The sequence below is a fragment of the Salvelinus sp. IW2-2015 genome, linkage group LG3 (genome assembly GCF_002910315.2).
Source record: "Salvelinus sp. IW2-2015 linkage group LG3, ASM291031v2, whole genome shotgun sequence".
Taxonomy (NCBI): Eukaryota; Metazoa; Chordata; class Actinopteri; order Salmoniformes; family Salmonidae; genus Salvelinus; species Salvelinus sp. IW2-2015.
This window is the reverse complement of record NC_036840.1, coordinates 30,954,972-30,979,815: the sequence shown is the minus strand read 5'-3', so window position 1 is coordinate 30,979,815 and position 24,844 is coordinate 30,954,972. Positions and strand designations below refer to the sequence as shown.

The window sequence follows — 24,844 nt, the reverse complement described above, 5'->3', positions numbered from 1 at the left end:
ATGACCGTCCAGAGCCGTCAGCCAGCCATGACCGTCCAGAGCCGTCAACCAGCCAAGAGCGTCCAGAGCCAGCCAGCCAGGATCCGCCAGTCATTCTGGTTGCCCTCATTCTGGTGTTGCCCCTCATTCTGGTGTTGCCCCTCATTCTGGTGTTGCCCCTCATTCCGGTGTTGCCCCTCTTCCGGTGCTGCTCCTTATCCTGATGATGCCCCTTAATTTAGGTGGGGTTATTTGGAGTGGGGCATTGTGAGGGGATAAAGAAGCGGGGATGATTATGGTGGGGTGGGAACCACGCCCGGAGCCTAAGCCACCACCGTGGTCAAATGCCCACCCAGACCCTCCCCTAGACTTTTGGTGGTGCGTTCGGAGTACGCACCTTGAGGGGGGTTATGTCACGTTCCTGACCTATTTTATGTTATTTTTGTATATGTTTAGTTGGTCCATGAACATAATAAAAAATCCCAAGCAAATTCTGTCTGTTTAAGCTAGACGAGTTCAAACAGGTGCAGTTAATACAGGTAATGAGTGGAGAACAGGAGGGCTTCTTAAAGAAAAACTAACAGGTCTGTGAGAGCCGGAATTCTTACTGGTTGGTAAGTGATCAAATACTTATGTCATGCAATAAAATGCAAATTAATTACTTAAAAATCATACAATGTGATTTCCTGGATTTTTGTTTTAGATTCCGTCTCTCACAGTTGAAGTGTACCTATGATAAAAATTACAGACCTCTACATGCTTTGTAAGTAGGAAACCTGCAAAATCGGCAGTGTATCAAATACTTGTTCTCCCCACTGTATGTCAATTGACCACAGTACTAAACATGTCATTTCCAGCATGAGACATTCAAAACCCCATCATTTCTTTAGCGGAGGTCTTCTATAAAACTGAGGGCTGTCTTTTGACGTACTAGTTATATCAGATAAAAGTATGTAATTTTCCACTGCGTTGAGGATATCCCCCTGTGTTTTGGGATATGACAAAGTACCTTGTGGGTCCCAAGGTTTGGCAGCAAGTAGAGCACAAGTTGGGTCTCACACCTTCCCCAGCTTAAACAACAGAATAGGAAGGAAGGATGGGACCTGCAGAGAGAGTGGAGGGGGGCAGACAGAGAGAGAGACACACACAGAGAGAGGGAGAGGGAGAGGGAGAGAGAGAGAGAGAAGAGAGAGGAGAGAGAGAGAGAGAGAGAGAGAGAGAGAGAGAGAGAGAGAGAGAGAAGAAGAGAGAGAGAGAGAGAGAGAGAAAAGCAAAAGAGAGAAAGATGGGGAAGAAGAAGAGATAGAACATGAGTGAATGAGACAGACAGACAGACAGACAGACAGACAGACAGACAGACAGACAGACAGACAGACAGACAGAACAGACAGACAGACAGACAGACAGACAGACAGACATGCCAACCTGAAATACTTTTTTATTGTATGGGGGAGAGAGAAGGAGTAAATGGGGGTAACATTTCTACTTTCTTGCCGAGTTCTTCGCACATCATTACGGGCCGCACTAAGCTGCACACTGTCACACCCGATCCATCTGGCCCGCCGCCCCCGCACAGGGGAAGTGGCGAAGGAATCGTCAGACTTTGAACTTTGAAAGTTGTGTTCCAGCACTGGTGTAACTCCGCTCTCTCTCTCTCTCTCTCTCTCTCTCTCTCTCTCTCTCTCTCTCTCTCTCTCTCTCTCTCTCTCTCTCTCTCTCTCTCTCTCTTCTCTCTTCACCTCTCTCACCTCTCTCACCTCCTCTCTCTCTCTCTTCTCTCTCTCCTCTCTCTCTCTCTCTCTCTCTCTCTCAAGGGAGTCCCTGTCTTTCCTTTCTGAGTTACTCTCTTTCTGTTTTTCCTCTCTCACTCTTTTTCTCTCTCTCAAGGAGCTTCTTAATCCTTCCTTCCTTTCTATCTCACTCACTCACTTTTTGTCTCTCTCACCCTTCCCCCTCCCTCTCTCTCTGTTTCTCTCTCCCACTCTCTCTCTCCTTCCTTCCTTAAAACCTCTCACAGACAGACAGACAGACAGCCGGACAGAGAGTTGTACTATAGCCGAGTCTTTCCCTGGAGGCTCTTGCCATTCCAAGACTCCTAACTAAGCTCTCTCTCTCTCCCTCCCACAAATCCTGACAGACGTGTAGGGCCTTGGGGGCAGAACAGACAACCCAAGCCAAATTAGTGTCAGTTCTGGTGGAGGTATCATCCTCCCATGCCAAGACAAGAGAATATGGAAAGGGCACAAAAGGAAAATGAAGCCATTTGTTATAGAACACAAACAGGATTTACAACTTGAACTTGTATAACTGCTTTTGTTTCATATCCTTCAATAATATATACAGTACCAGTCAAAAGTTTGGACACAAAATATATTTCAGATTTTATATTCTTCAAAGTAGCCACCCTTTGCCTTGATGACAGCTTTGAAGATTCTTGGCATTCTCTCAACCAGCTTCGTGAGGAATGCTTTTGCAACAGTCTTGAAGGAGTTCCCACATTTGCTAAGCACTTGTTGGCTGCTTTCTCTTCACTCTGCGGTCCAACTCATCCCAAACCATCTCAATTGGGTTGAGGTTGGGTGATTATGGAGGCCAGGTCCTCTGATGCAGCACTCCATCACTCTCCTTCTTGGCCAAATAGCCCAGATGGGATGGTGTATCACTGCAGAATGCTGGGATATCTATTGCTGGTTAAGTGCCTTGAATTATAAATAAATCACTGACAGTGTCACCAGCAAAGCACCCCCACACCATCACACCTCCTACTCCATGCTTCATGGTGGGAACTACACATGCGGACATCATCCATTCACCTACTCTGCGTCTCACAAAGACACGATGGTTGGAACCAAAAATCTCAAATCTGGACTCATCAGACCAAAGGATAGATTTCCACCGGTTCAATGTCCATTGATAATGTTTCTTGGCCCAAGCAAGTCTCTTCTCCTTATTGGTGTCCTTTAGTAGTGGTTTCTTTGCAGCAATTTGACCATGAAGGCCTTATTCACAATAGGCCATAATATGGACTCGGTCTTTTACCAAATAGGGCTATCTTCTGTATACCACCCCTACCTTGTCACAACACAACTGATTGGCTCAAATGCATTAAGAAGGAAAGAAATTCCACAAATGTACTTTTAACAAGGCACACCTGTTAACTGAAATGCATTCCAGGTGATGACCTCATGACGCTGATTGAAAGAATGCCAAGAGTGTGCAAAGCTGTCATCAAGGCAAAGGGTGGCTACTTTGAAGAATCTCAAATCTAAAAATGTTTAACACTTTTTTGGTTACCACATGATTCCATATGTGCTATTTCATAGTTTTGATGTCTTCAATATTATTCTACAATGTAGAACAATCCTGGAATGAGTAGGTCTGTCCGAACCATTGACTTGTACTATATATAAAAAATAATACAATCAGGACAAATGAGGTAATGCACACATGTCCAACATACAGCCGTACAGTAACGTGCAGGGCTGCTAAACAGCAGTCCCAAGGGTCAAATGTGGCCAGACAGAAACTGTGGCCAGATAGAATGTACACAACTCAAAAAAGCAATGAGCTATGCAAAACTGCCGGCGGCGAGTTACAAAAATGTTCTAACCTCTGAACTGAGACAGTGCGGGATTAACTCCTTGAGTCCTGCGGGACGTATGTGTAACCCTCACCCCTCCCTGTGCCCCCATTAACAGGGTTGTAACCTCTGACCCCTCCCCATGGATCGCAGGGCTCCTTCTTTTGAACCATTCATGATTTGGCCAATTAACATGGTCTTATGGACACCATGGTGTGATGAAGAATACCCCTTACCACTTAGCACAAATTGGATGCATTGGATTGATAGTATTCTGCATTAGTCTCAGTGTGCCTACCATTCATCACTACTATACATGTTTTTATGTCATGTCTCCACCTAACTCTGTTGGCCCCTGGTTTGGGAGAATTTTTGTTAAATTGGTTTCATCCGCTAGTGAGGAAGCCATGGAGTAGATCACGTTTTTCCGAGCTCCTGCTGAAATTGCGTTTATTTAATACTTTCTTTGCACTTTGACCCAAAAAGAACTAGGAAACACAGCCTTTGAATGACGTGCTTTACTTTGTTCAACTTTTATTTTTGTTTTAATGCTTAAATGGCACATAACTTGCAAAAGTTTAAGTTCAGCGGAGTCACTGGCAAAAGAGAAAACACTAGGCCCAAGACGAGGAGCTCGAGTTCTTCAACAAGTGGGAGCAGTGGCTCCTCCCCTCGGTTCGGTGAAAAAATTAACACCGAGGATTTGAAGGCCGAGATTCTTGCTGCCCTCAGAGTGGACATTTAATCTATGCTCAAGTCGGAACTCAAGGAGGCACGCAGTGAGGACTTTAATTTTATTAAGTCGGAGTTACAAGCAGTCAAGAATGAACTCGCAAAGCATACAGCAATAGTTCGTACTGAACTGGATACAGTTAAGAAAACTGTCTCCGACATGGAACAAGGCTTGCCAACATTCTCGGATGGCACGACTACGCTACATACCACGGTTAAGAAGCTCGAAACTGATGTGGCTAGCCTTAAGGAACAACGCATACATTTACAAGGTTATATGTGAAGATCCAATATCAGGATCATGGGGGTAGCTGAGGAACCGGGCTCAAGTTCTACTTCATCAGTCTCAAAGTTATTGAAGGAAGCCCTCAAATTGGATAAAGACATCCTTGTAGACCGCTCACAGCCTGGCGAAAAATCTTGCGTCATTGTGGCTAAACTACACTGCTATCAAGATTGTATTGATGTTTTTCGTGGTGCCAGAGAATTTGGCCCACTTCGATGCAATGGAGCACCCATCTCTATTTCCCAGACTATGTCCCCAGCGTTGCTCGTGACTGTGCTGCTTTCAATGATGTCAAGAGCCTGCTCCGTGGAAGAACCGACGTTCGGTATGGTGTAGCTTTTCCTGCACGGCTCCGTATAACATACAACGGCACAGAGAAAAAGTTCAAAGCCCCCCATAAGGCAATGACCTTCGTAAAGGCGAACATTCTACCGAGGTCTGACGAAGCAAATGGCTGAATGTAATGTTCACCTATTTGGCGATTACAGTAATGGCCGAATGTGTCTACCACTGCAGACTCAGTCTCTCTTTTGTAGATACTGTATAGCTTTGCCAGTGGCACCAGTTGATATTGTTATTATTAAGTAATGTTAGTGCCTTAGTTCTGATGAGTCAATTCTCCTTTTGTTTTAACATTTTATTTCATTACCATGAAGCTGCTCATTTCTATTTATCGACGGTACCAGTATCCAGGGTAGATAAAGCACAGTTCTATTATTAAGTTACATAATTTCTTTAAAGACGTTCCCGCTAATTTAGTGGTATTGCTGTAAGACGTGATTTATATAATGTTTTATACTTTATTTTAAAACAGCCTAGTTTTGGGTTGTAAATAAATATTGATTATTTATTTATTATGCACTTGTTTTAAATCCTATTTCAGTCGGACTCTCTACGCGATAGGTCTTGTGTTCCCCACTAAAAGCACATTATGTGTGGATTTCTTTGCGTGGGGATGAGTGGTTACCTTGTTATATTAGGTGACCAGGATGGGTTTTCTTTTTCATACCAGACTTCATTTTTTGGGTTTATTTGCTATTTTTGGAGAAAAAAAATGTAATGGATCAGTTGTTATTGTAATACGGCCTCTATCCTTTTCCCACTTGACTTTACATGGCTAGACCTAATATCATGAGATAGACAGCTGGTTGCTCAGTCACTTTTGCTAGCTGGAATGTTAAATCTTTAAATCACCAAGTGAAACACAAAAGGGTTCTTTCTCATGTAAATCACCTTCATGTAGATATCGCCTTTCTTCAGGAGACACATCTCCACACTTTCTACCTCTCTCGTTTAACAGGAGAGTGGATCGGTCAATCATATCATTCCAATTTTCCTTCTAAAACTAGAGGAGCAGCCATTTTAATGAGTAAAAACATACTGTTCGTGATGTCAAGTGTAGAGGCAGACTCAGCAGGCCGTTTCATTATTGTAGTAGGAATACACGTGTTATTTTGGCTAGCATTTATGCACCAAATTTGGATAACAGTTCATTCTTAACAAATGTATTTTCTCGATTACCAAATATGAACACACACCACCTAATATTAGGTGGTGATATGAATTGTGTACTGTCGCCCAATCTGGATCGTAGCTCTCCTAAGGTATCATCTTCATCAAAGACAGTATCCAGAATAGAAACTATTTCTTAAGACATATGGCATATCTGATGCGTGGCGTTTCCGTAATTCCACAGCTAGGGAGATTTTTTTTTCTCACCAGTTCATAAGACCTCACGTATAGACGACTTTTTCCTTGACAATAGATTTCTGCCGCTTATCACGGAGTGTGATTACCAAGCTATAGTCATTTCCGATCGTCCCCCTCTTGAAACTACTTATGCCAAATACACAGCCTAATTATCGCCCTTGGCGGCTTAACTCACTACTGCCATCAGAAGAAACCTTTGTTGTTTTTATATAATCTCCAATTGAGCTGTTTCTTGAGCTTAATCAAACCCCTGGAATGTCTCCTACTACAGTATGGGAATCAATGAAGGCTTATCTAAGGAACCAAATTATTTTGTACAAACGCAAGATTAAAGAAGTGCAATATTCAACGTCTAGGGGAATTTACAAATGAAATCTTGGATTTGGAAATGGCATATTCACACTCTTCATCCTCAGATTTACTAAAACAATGTTGGACACTTCAAACAGAGTTTGATCTTCTTCAAACTTGATAAGCTGAAAATCTAATTAGTAAATCTCAATACAAAAATGATAAACATGGAGAGAAATCATGTTCATAATTGACCATACCTGAGATAACTGACGAGCTGGGTGTCACGTTCCTGACCTGTTTTCTGTTAGTTTTGTATGTGTTAGTTGGTCAGGACGTGAGTGTGGGTGGGCATTTCTATGTTTTCTGTTTCTATGTTGGTTTAAAGGGTGACCTAATATGGCTCTCAATTAGAGGCAGGTGTTTTTCATTTCCTCTGATTGAGAGTCATATTAAGGTAGGTGTTTTCAAACTGTTTGTTTGTGGGTGGTTGTCTCCTGTGTCTGTGTATATGTCTGCACCATACGGGACTGTTTCGTTCGTTCGTTCGTTCGTTCGTTCGTTTGTTTTGTAGTAAGTACTTGTTCGTTCGTTCTTCGTGTTTCATGTAAGTTCGTCGTTCTAAGTCTGTCTACTTTCGTTTTGTTATTTTGTATCGTTTCAAGTATAGTTCGTTTTGTTCTTGTAAATAAATCATTATGTATTCACAACCCGCTGCGCCTTGGTCGAATCACTACTCCTCCTCTTCGTATGAAGAGAGAGAGGAACACCGTTACACTGGGTAACAAATGTATTGATCATTTAGAGGTCCATTCATGCTTTCATAACTTTTACTCACAATTATACACTTCCGAATCCGCTGGTAATGCTACCTTACTCGACACCTTCTTTAAGAACTTATATATTCCTACAGTTGAACCTGAGATAGCTGCAGAATTAGAAGAACAATTCTCTGTAGAAGAGATTGTGTTGGCAATTAAATCTATGCAGTGTGGTAAATCCCCTGGACCCAACAGATTTCAGAGTGAATTCTTAAAACAATTCTCAGATCAACTCTCTCCCCTCTATTTGAAGAATCATTCTCCTCAAACTCTTTACCCTCAACAATCAGACAAGCGTGTATTTCACTTATTCTGAAAAAGGAAAAAAAAAACGATTGAGTGTGGTTCATATAGGCCAATTTCTTTACTGAATTGCGATGTAAATATACTTCTAAAAAGATTGCCTGCCATTTTGAGTCAGTCCTTCCCTCCATTATCTCTACAGATCAAACTTGTTTCATTAAAAATCATTATTATTTTTTCAACATCAGACGTCTTTATAATATACTTTATAGTCCCTCTTCATCTGACACTCCAGATATATTGTTATTACTTGATGCTGTGAAGGCATTTGATCAGGTGGAATGGGATTATCCATTTTATACTCTCAAACAATTTTGATTCGGTCCCAATTTTATGTACTGGATCAAAGTCCTTTTCTCCTCCCCTATGGCTGCAGTGCGCACAAATAACCTTTCATCCTATTTCCAGCTTCAACGTGGGACAAGACAGGGTTGTCCTCTATCCCCTCAGCTGTTGGCCATCGCAATTGAGCCTTTAGCCATACAATACGTAATAACACCACTATCAAAGGTATTCGAAGAGGGGGCTTAGAGCAGAAAGTTTCACTCTATGCAGATAACATGCTATTATATATGTCTGACCCTTTCACTTCCAGAGATCCAGGTTCTACTAAAGACAGTTTGTAAATATCCAGGTATAAGGTTAATCTACAAAAAAGGTAATTGATGCTTATTAACCCTTCTGCCATGCAAATTTATTTTTGTCATATTCTCTCCAGAATGACTCCACAGAAATGGAAATATTTGGGAATTTGGGTCACACACAATTTCAAAGATCTCTATAAAGCCAATTTCCCTCCCTTGCTACTCTGTCTGAAACAGGATATAGAATGCTGGGATTTACTTTCTATTTCCTTGGGCAGAAGAATTAACACTGTTAAAATGAATGTATTACGTAAGGTTTTATTCTTATTTCAATGCATTCCTACCTTTATGACAAAATCTTTTTTTAAATCTCCATAGACTCCATAAACTGATATCTGCTTTTATCTGGAACAAGAAAAACCCTGGATACGTAAGAGCGTATTGCAGAGATCTCATACCCAGGGTGATCTAGCACTTCTGAACTTTCAATATTATTACTGGGCAGCTAATATACAAATCATTTTATATTGAATGACAGAAATCCCTGATGTTATAGGTCCGAAATTGTTGACCTTGGAGATCTCATCCTGTGGCCCCACCTCATTAGCTGCCTTACTCTGCTCAAACCTTGCATCAGCTGAGCCTGTTTCCAAATGCACCAAAGAAATGACTGTGAAGCATTCTCCAAAAACCTGGAAACAGTTCATTCTCCAAAAACCTGGAAACAGTTCAGGTGATTGTTTGGTCTCAGTGAATTTCTGCCCCATTATTAAAGAACCATACATTCTCTCCATCATTATTAGACCGGGCGTTTCATATCTGGTGTGGAAAAGGGATCTCCTCACTGAACGACTTGTGCATTGATATGGATTTTGCATCTTTTGAACAGTTAGTACAAAAGTTCAATATTCATAGATCCCATTTCTTTAGACACCTGTAATTGTGTCGTTTTGTATCTTCATACTCTAGCCACTTCCCATTACGCCCACCTACCTCCCTTCTAGATTCTATTTTTAAAGTGAACCCCCTGGTTTGAATCCAGGCTCTATCACATCCGGCCTCCGTGTCTGGGAGTCCCATAGGGCGGCATACAATTGGACCAGTGTCGTCCAGGTTTGGCCAGGGTAGGCTGTCATTGTAAATAAAAATGTGTTCTTAACTGACTTGCCTAGTTAAATAAAGGTTACATTTTAAAAAATCTAAGGGGGCATAAGTTTGATCTATACGTTATTAAACTTGCACAACCTGGATTCCCTGAACTCTCTTAAGAGCCAATGGGAAGAGGATTTAGGTGAGCAACTTTCAGACGAAACGTGGCAGAGTATGCTTCAGAGAATACATTCTTCATCTATATGTCTAAGACATGCTGTATTTCAATTTAAAATAGTTCATTAGCTGCATTGGTCAAATGCCAAATGGATCCTACTTGTGACTGAGGCTCCTGCTACTTTATTACATGTTTTGGACAGATATCTGGATATCAATTTGAGACGTCTTCTAAGATACTGGAGAGACCTATAGAACCTTCTGGCTTTATTGCATTATTCAGAGAGGCACCACAGGAGGCCCGTCTAAACAGTTCTATTGGCAACACGCCGGTATTTACTACTCTTCTAGCTAGACGTCTCCTACTATTCAAGTGGAAGGATCAGTTTCATCCTACTTTTAACCGTTGGATAAAGGAAGATATGCAACATCTCAAGCTAGAGAAAATACGCTCCTCCATTAGGGGATCTGCAATTACATTTTATAATATCTGGCAACCTTTCCTATCCTTTGTAGAAGACATGGACCCAGCTAATTTCACAACTCCATAAACCAACCCAAATTAGAATGTGTATCATTATTTTTACTCTTTTAACATTCTCTTTTATAATATCTTTGTATTTTTTTAACTATTTGATTATATTACTCACTGTATATCATGCCTGCTTTAAGTCTGGTTTTGGGGTGGGGCTCTGTTTGCGCATGGGGGGTTGGGGTGGGTTTGATTTGGTAGGGGATCAGTGTGTGTTCTGCCCTCTACCTATTCTGTCTGTTATCTGTAGAATCATAAAAAATTCCAAAAACGTCTGGTTTCATCCCGGAATGTTGGCATTAGAGGCTATGGACTTAAATTTAGTGCTCTGTGAAAGAGCTATTTTCAGTTAATTATATTTTTGGGGAATCCTCTTAAACGCACCAATGGAAGTGTGCCAGGGTGCCAAATTCATAATATGAAGGCAGGAATGTTCATGCCAGAGCAAAGAGGTTAAAAGCACTCTTCCACTCCTTCTCTTCAACCTTTCTTCCTTCCTTCCTCCGTTCCTTCCTGCCTTTCTAATTTCCTTCCTTCAGGGGTAGAAGGAAAAAAGGGGTCTTTCTCCATGAGAGCGCCGTCTCTGCCACTGCTACGCCTAAATTAGCATAACGTACTTATCGCTCCCAGTTCGCCTGGACCTTGCCCTGTTGCCTAGCAACCCAAACATCTGCATGGCTTATCGTGGCGGTGGGGTTGGAGGACAGTGAGAGGGGGGGGCATTTTCTCTCCTTTTAGAGGTAATGGCCACCTGTGTTCTCCAACACAATAATCAACCATCTGATCCTTCCTTCACTTGTAGCACTGCAGTGCCTGAAGATGCTACTAGTTAGCATTGTAGTGACAAGACAGAGACTTGAATACAGGGAGATGAATACTGTAGGTACTAGCCTAGCGCGTTTATGTTTCTGGCTTGTAAAATCTTGTGTTGGCAGCACCCTGGTTTCTGTACACTGCGGCAGCCACAGTGGAGATGGTGGTGTCGGGATTTAGCCTCAAAGTAACTGAGAGATATGGGGGTCAGAGGGTCAGGGGGTGTTCAACCTACGAGCCAATAGTGTAAAAAGAAATTAATCTGCCGATAAAAACTGTATATGGGGTAACAAAACACAGCATGCATGTACAAACACAGGCTATAATGACACAAACATGCTATACTGTACTCACGCACGCACACACACACACACACACACCACACACACACACACACACACACACACACACACACACACACACACACACACACACAACACCACACACACACACACACACACACACACACAACACACACACACACACACACACACACACACACACACACACATTGCTACAAGGCAATGTTAACTAGCAGAACTACAGGCATCAATAACCTACTGGCTTCCGTTAACTAGCAGAACTACAGGCATCAATAACCTACTGGCCCCTGTTAACTATCAAAACTACAGGCATCATAATCTACTGGCTCCATTAACTGCAGAACTACAGGCATCAATAACCTACTGCCTCGTTAACTAGCAGAACTACAGGCATCAATAACCTACTGGCCTCCGTTAACTAGCGAACTACAGGCATCAATAACCTATTGGCTTCCGTTACTAGCAGAACTACAGGCATCAATAACCTACTGGCCCCCGTTAACTAGCAGAAACTACAGGCATCATAACCTACTGCCTCCTTAACTAGCAGACTACAGGCATCATAACTACTGGCTTCCGTTAACTATCAAAAATAAGGATCAATAATCTATGCTCCATTATGCAAACTACAGGCATCAATAACCTACTGGCCTCCATTAACTAGCAGAACTACAAGGCATCAATAATACTTACTGGCCCCATTAACTAGCAGAACTACAGCCATCAAATAACCTGTCTGGCCTCGTTAACTAAGCAGATACACAGGCATCAATAACCTACTTGGCCCCGTTAACTAGCGAACTAACAGCATAATACCTTGGCCCGTTAAAGCAGAACTACAGGCAAAGTCATTCATATACCTATTTTTGGCATCTCCGTTATTATAGCAGAACGTAGGCTTATCTGCATCAAATTGAATCCTACCTTGGCGCCGGAGTTAGATCTTGCAGAATGACAGGCCAATCATACACCTACTGGCACCTGCCCGTTAACTAAGCAGAACTACAGGCATCAATAACACTACTGGCTCCGTTAACGTAGCGAGAACAACAGCGCATCAATAACCCTACTGGCCTCGTTAACATAGCAAACTACAGGCATAATAAACCTACTTCTCCCCCTAACTAGGCAGAACTAACAGGCGCTCAGGGAGCAATTATAGAATCAAAGGCTTGCACTAAGCTGTTCCAAAACAATTTGCTATGGTGTACCGTTCTGTACACGACAAGGCCGGCAAATTATCCAAAAGGGGAAAAAATCTTGTTTCTCATTGTTTGTATGTGTAATATTTCTGTGTGCCATAGAGTTGAACTTGTTTTTTTTGTTGAACAGTCAAATTCAATAACTGTGGTTCCAGTATGCAGTTTCCAGTAGCTGCCTGTGCAGGGTCTGCCTGGGGGGGCCTGACTCAGAGCTGCAGGGGATAAAGATACACTATATATGCAAAAGTATGTGGACACCCCTTCAAATTAGAGGATTCGGATATTTCAGCCACACCTGTTGCTGACAGGTGTATCAAATCGATCACACAGCCATGCAATCTCAATAGACAAACATTGTCAATAGAATGGCCTTCCTGAAGAGCTCAGTGACTTTCAACGTGGCACTGTGTGACGACCCTCCCACTCGGTCTGCCGAATTCTTTCTCTTTGCTCTTGTTTTCCTTAATAGGATGTCGGTGGGCGAAGCCGGGAGGGTCGTCAGCGAAATGAGACACACCTGGATTTGGGTGTGTCCCGGGGATAAATACATCTTTCCCCCCCATAGACTGAGGAGACTCTGTCAATGCAGACATACTGTTGTTTTTGGTTACGGCATTTTTGCGCTTCTTTGTATTCATCTGTTTTGGCACCTCTCAACACCCCTCATTATCCCCATCTATGCACGCATCCACTTACTTACACTACTGACTACACACACACCATTGTTACTTGGATATAGTTTACTTTATTCAATAAATATGTTTGTTATTTCTTTATTTCCGCGTTGTCTCCCTCTTTGTTACGGGCTACGAGCCGGTTCATAACACACTGTCATAGGATGCCACCTATCCAACAAGTCAAAGCAAATTTTTGCCCCGCTAGATCTGCCCCGGTCAACTGTAAGTGCTGTTACTGTGAAGTGGAAACTTCTAGGAGCAACAATGGCTCCGGCGTGAAGTGGTAGGCCACACAAGCTCACAGAACGGGACCACTGAGTGCTGAAGCGTGTAGCGCATAAAACTGCCTCTGGAAGCAACGTCAGCACAATAACTGCTCGCCAGGAGCTTCATGAAATGGGTTTCGATGGCCAAGGAGCCGCACAAAACCCTAAGATCACCATGCACAATGCCAAGTGTTGAGTGGTGTAAAGCTCGCCGCCATTGGACTCTGGAGCAGTGTAAACGCGTTCTCTGGAGTGATGAATCACGCTTCACCATCTGGCAGTGTGACAGACGAATCTGGGTTTGGCGGATGCCAGGAGAATGCTTCCTGCCCCAATTCAGAGTGCCAACTGTAAAGTTTGGTGGAGGAGGAATAATGGTCTGGGTCTGTTTTTCATGGTTTGGTCTAGGCCCCTTAGTTCCAGGGAAGGGAAATCTTAACACTACAGCATACTATTCTTGACTATTCTGTTCTTCCAACTTTTTGGCAACAGTTTGGGGAAGGCCCTTTCCTGTTTCAGCAGGACAATGCCCCCGTGCACAAAGCGATGTCCATACAGAAGTGGTTTGTCGAGATCGGTGTGAAGAACTTGAGTGGCCTGCACAGAGCCCGGACCTCAACCCCATCGAACACCTTTGGGATGAATTGGAACGCCGACTGAGAGCCAGGCCTAATCGCCCAACATCAGTGCCCGACCTCACTAATGCGCTTGTGGCTGAATGGAAGTAAGTCCCCACAGCAATGTTCCAACATCTAGTGGAAAGCCTTCCCAGAAGAGTGGAGGTTGTTATATTAGCAAAGGGGCAATGGTGGAAAAAGAACTCAATTGTCATACTTGAGTAAAAGTAAAGATACCTTAATAGAAAATGACTCAAGTAAAAGTGAGTCACCCAGTAAAATACTACTTGAGTAAAAGTCCTAAAATAATTTGTTTTTAAATATACTTAAGTATCAAAAGAAAAAGTATAAATCATTTCAAATTCCTTACATTAGATTTGGGTATGTCATTTTAGGCATTAAAAAAAAAAAAGGGTCCTATCAAGCAAACCAGATGGCACATTATTTGAGATGTTTTTAAATGTATAGATAGCCAACGGTACACGCCAACACTCAGACATCATTTACAAACTAAGCATGTGTGTTTATTGAGTCCGCCAGATCAGAGGCAGTAGGGATGACCAGGATGTTCTCTGTTTAGTGAGTCCTCCAGATCAGAGGCAGTAGGGATGACCAGGGATGTTCTCTGGTTAGTGAGTCCTCCAGATCAGAGGCAGTAGGGATGACCAGGGATGTTCTGTTGATAAGTGCCTGAATTGCACATTTTCCTGTCAAAATGTAACATGTACTTTTGGGTGTCATGTAAAGTACAGATACCCAAATAACAACTTAAGTATTTTTACTTAAGAGAGAGAGGTGAGTGAAAGAGAAAGTGAGAGAGGAGTGAGAGAGAGAGAGAGGTGAGGGAAAGAGAGAGAGAGAGCTGAGTGAAATACGGAGAGAGATGAGTGAAAGACAGAGTGAGAGGTGAATGAAAGACAGAGAGAGAGAAAGATGAGTGAAAGACAGAGAGGAGAGAGAGGAGAGAGAGAGAGAGAGAGGAGAGGAGAGAGAGAGAGAGAGAGAGAGAGAGAGGAGAGAGAGAGAGAGAGAGAGAGGAGAGAGAAGAGAGAGAGAGAGGAGAGAGAGAGAGAGAGAGAGAGAGAGAGAGAGAGAGAGAGAGAGAGGGTGTGTGATAGAAGTAATTGTAGATAAGAGACAGGGACAAAGCGAGGTAACAGTTGTGTGTAAGGAGAGGAGGCTGAGAGAGTGATATAGCGTTGGGTCATTACCCAGTGTGAGAAGCCCTGTCTGGCTGGGACAGATCAGAGCCAAACCACTATCATCTCCTCTACGGGAACTCCTAGAGACACACACAGAGTCAGACACACACACACACACATGTAGGCACACAACAGAGTCAGACACACACACATGCAGGCACACACACATAGTAGACAACACACCCACATAGTCAGACACACACACGCACACAACACACACACACACACACACACACACACACACACACACACACACACACACACACACCAACACACACACACACAACACACACCACCAACACACAACACACACATAGAGGCAAACACACGTATACACACACGCACTTTAGAGGAAGTGGGACTACAAACAGATCCTCAAGGGGTCTTGACAACGCAGGGATCGTAAGCACACTGAGCTCAAAAGATTCCATCTCAGTCTCTGACAACAAGAGGAATCTTTGGAGCTGTGTGCGCTCCCCATCCAATGCTTTGAAGAGATTAGGATCACACAGTGAGTCGGATCTGGATACCCTGGCAGGGCAATGTAGACAGAACCTTAACAAAACTTCCACAGCTGCAGGCAGAAAAACAAGCTAAAGAGCTGCTGTGCTTTGTGTCTGTCTGTGCGGAAATTGTTTGCTGGGGATTCTTCATTCTTTTATACTGAGAGTCAGCAATATGGCATGACCATAAACAGTGGTGCAACATCGAAAAGCAAAAGGCTGATCTCATTAGAACTCACACAAACTGTTTTCTGATCAGTGCATATGAAGAAGAGGAGGTGGGTTAAGACTAGTGAGATGCAGCCCTGGTCTACTTCGTCTTGTGTGACTGGCACGCCTCTGTACGGGCTGGGAGAAGCTGGTGCAGTAGTTGGAGTAGCGGTCTGCAGTCCCTGCTAAACTGACAGGCACACAGCAGCTGAAGGGCCAGATGGGACCACTGAGTACTCCAGCCTTCCCCCAGGGAACCCTCCAGGGCCGGGCTCAGGGCCTCCACGAAAAGCCCCGCAGCTCCAACACCGCCTTCACACAGTCCACCTAGAGATAGACATAACACAGGTCGCGTCAATGGTTCCATCATACCTGCTATATGTTTTGTCTTTCACCTATTGTGTCGTGTACTGTGTTGTGCCGTGCTACATTATGTTCACAGGTCCATGTCTACACTGTGTGTTGCCTCAAAATAATAAAAAGGGAAATCAATCTTGTCTCACCTGCATGTAAGGTACCAGCTTGTAGAGAAAGCAAACCATTCTATGGCGTACCACAGGGCTCTGTCCCGGGTCCTCTTCCTTTTCCTGGTCTTCTTTCTTTTCTTGGTTCTGGTTCTGGGTGTGGTCCCCTTGCTGGAGGGTCCCCGAGGAGGCTGTGTGTGAGCAGGGCGTACTCAGGCAGCCGCTGGAGCTCACAGTACAGGTAGAGCAGGAAGGGAGCCAATATGGTCACGTGCGCAGGCTACCCCTACATGCACACACACACACACGTGCAATGTTATATGCACGCCACCACACACACACACACACACACACACACACCACACACACACACAACACACACACACACACACACACACACACACACACACACCACACACACACACACACACACACACACACACAAACTGACAGGAGAATTCAATGTTAATCCACACCTGCACATCCATGTCATAAAATGTAACTTTAAAGCATATTTCAAGTAGATAATATCATGCCTCCAAGAAAAAACAAACATCACACAGGTTAGCCAGCTGACATCATGAGTTATGGAGGACGCTCCACTGTACAACCAGGATTACTTTGAAATGTTAGAAGGGAGAGCAGTTTGGCCTCTCTTCTAGTTGGTTCCTGTGGAGGTTTTATCGGCCACTCAAGGCCCCTGGCCCAGGTCTGGCCAAGGCCGGAAACCCTTTAGCTAACCTGTCAGCGGCCCACTGGATGAAGTCATCAATCTCCAGCAGCAGAACGGGCCAGCAGTCGGGCCAGTTTTCCAGCACGGTGGTTGTGTGGATGGGGGCTGCTCCTGTAACACATTCATTTGTTAGTTTGGCTATGCTTTGGGTTACCAGCAGGTACGCAATCTCCATGGATATGTGAAGACGAGTTACGTTTGCTCGCATGCTGTAAATAACCAGTATAACCAGTAAACCATAATAACCATATTCCCTATATATTGCACTACTTTTGACTACAGCACTATGGGCCCTGTTCATAAGTAGTGCACTAAATCAGGAACAGGGTGACATTTGGGACTGTCTCAGTGTTATTATCAGCCCACATGTCTGGGCTTAGACATTTTTAAACAATAACTCATAATCAGTTATCTGTCCTGTTCATCTCATTGAGGACAATGCACACCGGTCAGGATTTCAGGTTTCACATCCATGGGAAAAGTGCTGTCTGCTGGCGTTTAGCTTGAAAGCTAATGTGACACATATGCTTTGATAAATAAAAACATACACGTGGAAACAGGAAGAACCATCATCCATTGCATCCAACGAAGACATATGGATAAATGGTTTCATGTGTTCTGTTCTTCTTTAGTTATATCATTATATTACAGCACAGTGGGTAATACTGTAGATATTATGGTCACTTGTTGGGCTCCTAATCTTTCCCTGGGTGTGTGTGTGTGTGTGTGTGTGTGTGTGTGTGTGTGTGTGTGTGTGTGTGTGTGTGTGTGTGTGTGTGTGTGTGTGTGTGTGTGTGTGTGTGTGTGTGTGTGTGTGTGTGTGTGTGTGTGTGTGTGTGTGTGTGTGTGTGTGTGTGTGTGTGTGTGTGTGTGTGTGCGTTCATGCCTGTGTGTGTGAAAGAAAATGCTGGAATATGACGTGCTAGCAGACGCCTGGCCTTGAAGACATGTGTGTGACTGACAGGCTTCTGGGCTTCATCGGCTAAGAGTTTGTCAGACAGATGTTCTTCTGAATAACTTATTTTGAGGCCTAAGGTAGGCTATCACTTTTTGTTCTTTAAACAGTAAGCTAGGAGTTTTTTGTCATGCTGATTAGCCTTAAAAACATGCATAACCAAAGTCTTTAACGTTTCTTCTTTCTACAAATCTATGTGTAACTTGATTTGTCCAAAATGTACAGAAATTCCTCCGGGGCATTGGATCCACTTCTGACCACCAAGCTTCAGAACTTTGAATGTATGTAGGTGCTAAGCCTCAAGCACAGGTTAATGGAGTTTAGGTTTTACAAGAAACCGGTTAACATAGGAAGCCTTTCTAACCAACAAAGTTCCTGTCAACGCCTACAAATGGCCTGGCTATCATTGTAACAGGATCTTGCCTTGTCTGCTGTGAGACTGGACGGCAAAACAAAGAGGCAAAAATACATTACCAGGAAGAGCGCCAAAGCCAAATAACCCTCTTCTGAGGCTAATGCTTGCCCTCGCCCCTCACCCCCGTCTTCCCCCTACCTCTCCCTGCCACCTGGGGTTTGGGGAAGGGCTGGCGTCAGACAGACTGTACCCGGGCTAAGATCTGGCCACGGGCCCACTGGCAAACAGAGGGCCTGTGGTGTTTCCAGTCACAACAATCCACAATGATGTTCAATTAGGTCAGAAGAGAAGCTCCCGGGGATAAAAAAGAATGTCTAGTGGTTGAAGAAAAGTGGATAAACTCCAAACCCCTGGTGGAGCTGAAGACCCCAAAGAACCTTTCATGAAAAGTGATTCATGGATTACAATAACAAGGAATCCCACTCTTTAGAATCATAAATCTGAATGTCAAGAGAGATTGGATATGACCTTTGAACCAACCAAAGGTTGAGGTTAAATCAACACACTTGAAGAGTGGCAAGGAGAAACTGCCTGCAGACAGACAGGCATGATCTTGACCACTGCCCCACCTCAATCATTGCATGCATCACTGAGTGCTCCCGAAACACCGGGGGAAGGAAGTCTGTCTCTCGCTCTGTTAACTGAGAGCGTGACTTACCAGCTTGCCTGCCACAGACTCTTAGGGACAAAGCGTCCCCCTTCCCTTTACCTCCCCCCTCCCTCCGCGTCCCATAGCTTAATCTGTCTGACCATCTCTCTATCCCTGTCCTCAGGTTCCCTGTGGCTTGTCTCGGCCTCCAGTTCAATGCGGCTCATCCATCAGACCTTCTTCTTTCTCTCTAGACAGGCCAGACAGACCCACCATTACCTGCTTTCACAGCCAGACAATGGAGGGAGCGAAACTGACAAGACTGACCTTGCCGTTGTTGAACTGCAAGTTCACTGGCAGTGGCAGAATAGAGAGCGCTGGGTTGGAGGGTAGCGGGGCGTTAAAGGGACTGTTTGCTCCAAAACCAAAGTTTGTCAGATGTTTTCAGATATCAAAGTGATCTAATGTCGAGATGAGTCCCCATCTGATGGCAATGGTGGTGTAGAAAGTCTGTATGAGTTATATAGCTTAAATCCTAATGAATCGAAAATGTAAGTACTGAATAGAATTAGGAAGATAGTGCTTATCTTCTCCATTCATTTGGGATTGAGGCATACAGCTGGATCTAGCCTGATGGCGTGCAACATGAACACATCTCCACATTAGACCAGTTATGAGGTCAGAATACCTCTGACAAAAAAAAACTGTCCCTTTAACTGTCCCATTAACTTTGGACTGTACGTTTAAGAACACACCTGTCTGGCAATGTGTGCAGGTTACACTGACTCCCAGATGAACCCAGAACACACAAAAGGAGGTGGGGGTTGGGGTGAGGGAGACCCGACAGCTTTAGTGCCACACCAAGTCTGAATCGGAAATCGGTCAGATGCACGGGAGAAGCCTGTCTGGTTGCAAGGGACCAAGGAGGTTAATGGGACAGATAGACATACCCAGGACGTAATCCTGGGAGAATGCGGCCCACCTGAACCTCCCTATCCCCCTCCTCCTGGTCCCGCTGGGTAGTTAAGTGGCTTAGTGTCTCTGTGGCAGATTGCACGGGGGCAGCGGCGGGCAGACAGTCAACAATGGGCACCTAGTGGGTATCCTTCATAAATCCTGCAGCATTTAAACCGGCCTGGCATTTAAACCAGGCTGGTCCACCAATGACGGGCCTGCGGCGCCACCCTGGTGCCTCCGGCATATTCATCTTCTCACCAGGGAATGACAGGGAGCGAGACGGAGAGGAGATGTAAAGAAGGGAAAGGAGGGAAAGGAGGAATATAGAGAAAGGGAGGGATGGAAAGAAAGACAAGGGGATGCTGTGAGAAAACAAAAGGGAGGGAGGGAGAAATAAATAAATAAAAGGATAGGCCTAACTCGGTGTATTTCTCCGCCACTCTGTAACTGATTACAGAGGCCCCGGGATCTTGGCAAAGGTGCATATCAAAGACCTGGGGACGGAAAGGAGGGTTCTCTCTGCAAACTCTGAGAAAAGCATCCATTTGTGTTCTGGGTATAGCTAAGAGATTTTTATTTCATCATGCCTAGTATTGACGGGCCTCCAGATTCCTCTACCCCTGGTGGTTCATATCCATTCATTCTCAAAACCGGAATCACCATATCTGTCTTGGAGAGTTGTATGCTGGTTAGATGGCTCAAGGTGCACACCTACTTACTCTATGGCTGTATGTATCAAGCGTCTATATTTAATATTATTACATGGACAGGGGGGACCTGATCCTAGATCAGCAGTCCTACTCTGAGACATCTTGATACATACGGCCCCAGATCACTAGTGTAGGAGTAGATGCTGGCCTTTTGTACCCCCATGACGCAATTCGACCCTACCCCCAATTCATGCTCCTTATTCCTGACACCTATGGTGACGCCTGAGGGGGTCATGATTCATGGTCCATTGCTCCACTATGAAATTAAATCAGAGCTGGGCCTTAACAGCCCATCAGAGTAGGTTGATGTTACCCAAATTAGATATGAATCCCTATCAACAGGACGGCTCGGCCAGAGAACAATCCTATGGATGGGGTTGGTATGCTAACTTACTAGCATCGCTCCGAAGGGAAATAATTCTATACTTCCCAAAGGAAACCCTGTTCCCTATAATGACTGCTGTTGACCAGCCTTGGTTAAATAAAGGTTAAAAATTACATAGTGGACTTAAAATTCAAATATACTGTATAGTATCATATATATTCTAAGATTCTCCTTTCAAATAATATTTCTTCTTACTAAAGTTGTGTGGCATTTTCACAGGGAATGACCAAGACTGGATGATGATACTGTATAATAGTGTAAAGACAAGTGTATTGAACTGACCTGATGGAGTAGGGACATGTGAAATGGACTGATCTGATGGAGTAGGGACAAGTGTATTGAACTGACCTGATGGAGTAGGGACAAGTGAAGTGGACTGATCTGATGGAGTAGGGGACAGTAAAAGTGACTGACCTGATGGAGTAGGACATGTGTAGAATGGATGGACCTGATGGATAGGGGACATGTGTAGTGGATTGACCCTGATGGGAGAAGGACAATTGAGGTGGACTACCTGATGGAGGTAGGGACAAGGTGAGGAACTAAGTGACGTAGCGACTTACCTGATTGAGTAGGGACATAAAGTATAGGGATTGACCTGATGGGAGTAGCGACATGAGTGTCAGTGGAACTGAACCTGATGGAGGTAGACAAAGTGAAGGACTGACCTATGAGTAAGGCAAGAATAGACATCTATAGTGGACTGACTCAGGGGGGGGGGGGGGGGGATGACGAATGAGTAGAAAGTAGAATGGACTGACGTATGGAGTAGATAAGTGAACGGATACCTATGGATTGAGACAATATGGACTGACTCTGATGGAGTAGGACGGTGAAGTGGACTGACCTGAGGAGTAGGAGGACAAGTAAATGATGACCTGATGGATAGGAGCAAGTGGAGTGACTACTGATCGTAGAACAGTGATGAGACTGAAAAAACTGATGGCAGGCACAATAAAAGAGTAAAAAAGATGAACACTGATGGAGGTAGGAGAACAAGAATAAAGGGACTACCTGATGAATAGGAACAGCAAGGGGACGACCTATGCAGGGACAAGTAAAGTGGACTGACCTGATGGAGTAGGGACAAGTAAAGTGGACTGACCTGATGGAGTAGGGACAAGTAAAGTGGACTGACCTGATGGAGTCTCTCTGGTCCACTTGCGTCTGGAGAAACCTTCCTATCACTTTTATCAACCCCTGCACATTTCTGTCCACAATAAACAGAAGAAAAAAAGAATAAGGTCAGGGATATAACTACCTATAACCTATACCAGTGGTTCCCATGTAGTACCCAGGGGTACTTGGACCCATGTACTTGGCCTATCCACAGGGGGTACTTGAGAAGACTCATGAGACAGTAGGCCTACTGGTAAAATGCACATGAGGGGGTACTTCAGGGGTACTCCGGGCAGAGATAAATTCAGTTAGTGAACAGTAACTGAAAAAGGTTGGGAACCACTTACTTACAGTATACTGTGTCGAGGACCTTCATGATATTGATGAGTGCACATGGGGAAGAAACAGCTCCAATCTTCATTGTGAAAAACATGTAAACACTGGCCCACAGAGCACTATACAAACACTGCATCTCTGTTATGTTTTAATTTGACCCCAAAATATACTATTTTACATTGAGGACTGACAGTCCGAGTCAGTCTGACAAACACTCAGACACATCCCTCTTCATCTGGGATATTAAATACCAACCAGTCCCTCTCAGTCTCAACGCACGCTTCATGGCTGACTCAGTAATAGAAGAACACTGTACATTTACACAATGATGTTAGACGGCGCATGCCATAATATCCGAGGCGGGAAAGGTCACAAGCTGATTGACGTTCCATGTCCTGCTGTGAAGGCCATTACCTAAGCAAGATCAATAGTCAGCAGCAGCAGCCTGGGGAGTAGCAAGGACAGAGTGTCCCTTCCTCAGTGAAATGACTGTCATCACCTTGTTTACAGCCAGAATGCCCATGGTGTGTCCGAACAATGTAAAGAGAACAGGGCAAGGTGCCCAGACTCAAATAAATTACCATCGTTAAAAGTGTTGACATGGTGACAGACCTTAATGAAAGTGGTGTAAAAAAGAATACAAAATAAAATAAACAACAACATACGCATCAGTGTCATACAGTGAATCATAGTAACCATAGTGATGATTCTACACGTGGAGTGCACTGTATTTTCTTTTATTCCTATAGCGAATAATATAACATGATTTATATGATTGAGTGATGTCTCAATAAGGCTTATAGGAGAGCTAGGTTGAGTTTCAAAATGACTTTTAGTTTAACGTGATCAGCTGCTCTACAGTATGACATGACAATGCTGTGTAGCAGGATGTCCTTATCAGTGTTGAACCACAGAGAGATAGAGGGACATGTCTGACAGTATGGATAAGATCTGTTAATACCTCTACAGGGTGGGGCAGGGAGGCTGTCATAGCAGGAGAACAACATTTTAATAATTTAATAATTATGTGTTTTGACTGTGTGCGTGTGTGTGTGTGTGTGTGTGTGTGTTGTGTTGTGTGGTGTGTGGTGTTGTGTGTGTGTGTGTGTGTGTGTGTGTGTGTGTGTGTGTGTGGTTGTGTGTGTGTGTGGTGTGTGTGTGTGGTGTGTTGCGTGTGGTGTGTGTAGTACTCTGGTGGAGAGCACCAACGGCCATCACAGGCCTCTGGCTCATCGCCTGCTTGTACAGGAAGGAGGGAGAGAGAAAGATTAAGGCCTAGAAGATAAATATTCCTGTTTTTGTGCGTTCAAATAACTTAAAACTCAAAATGAATGAGCTCTCTCCTGTGGAAACAAAAAGTACACAACAAAACAAAGATTATTATTGTCTTGGAAAACCAAACTTCTAGCCATGTTTCAAAGGATAGTATTTTACACTACCATTTACTCCTAGCTCCCAGTGGACTGACATGACAACCTATGAATAGTCAAGGCCAAACTCTAGCCACTGCTGTGTCATATACAACTAACCTATGCGCTGTAACCTACATAATGAAGACACAGCCCCTAGCAGGTACTGTACTCGCATCCATTAGAAAGATGACCCCTGCCAGTGTAAATAAAGCTCTAAGGTGACACTGCGCTATCAGTCCCACTTGGACATATAATTAGCTTTATAATGCAGTATGATTCACGTGTCACCGACATCCTTGACCTTCCCAAAATACAGAAATGATGACAAGCCCTACTAAAGCAGTATTTGCTAGTTGCACACTCTCGACTCATTGGCATACTTTGACATCCAGGTTGTCTCCCATTAAAAGGACAATGAGCAGAGAGGACAGAACGAGTGGAGTGACTGACACCAAAGGTTACTCTCAGGGCTAACCCGTGGCTTTCCTGCTGGCAGATAGCCCAGAGGGAGCTCTGTATGTTATCTGAAACAGAGGGGGATACGAGAGACAAGTAGCGACCCCCCCTCCCCCCACACACCCACACACACCACTGCACCCTACCCACCCAGCCCACCCGTTCCCCCTATTTAAAGTGCTGATAAGTGACAGGCCGACAGTGTGCAACAGCCAATTCACAGCCTCTGACGCAGCTATAACATTCACTTCCAACGACTTAACAAAGCAGCCACAGCAGCATCCACACTACTGCAGCCCAAGCTTACGACCCGGTAAGGTCCTCATATTCAATGCTAAAAGTAGACTTCTGACAACTGTCTCCTACAAGTTGGTGTTTATGGTTGAGCCCGATCGTAGGCCTTTCTTTGTTAAGTG

The 24,844-nt window shown here is 44.1% G+C and overlaps 1 pseudogene; it reads right to left on the bottom strand.

Annotated features, from left to right (window-relative positions):
* LOC139029506 (uncharacterized) overlaps positions 1-22,419 on the bottom strand; it is a 45,821-nt pseudogene extending 23,402 nt beyond the window's left edge.
* Between the last annotated feature and the right edge of the window lie 2,425 nt (positions 22,420-24,844).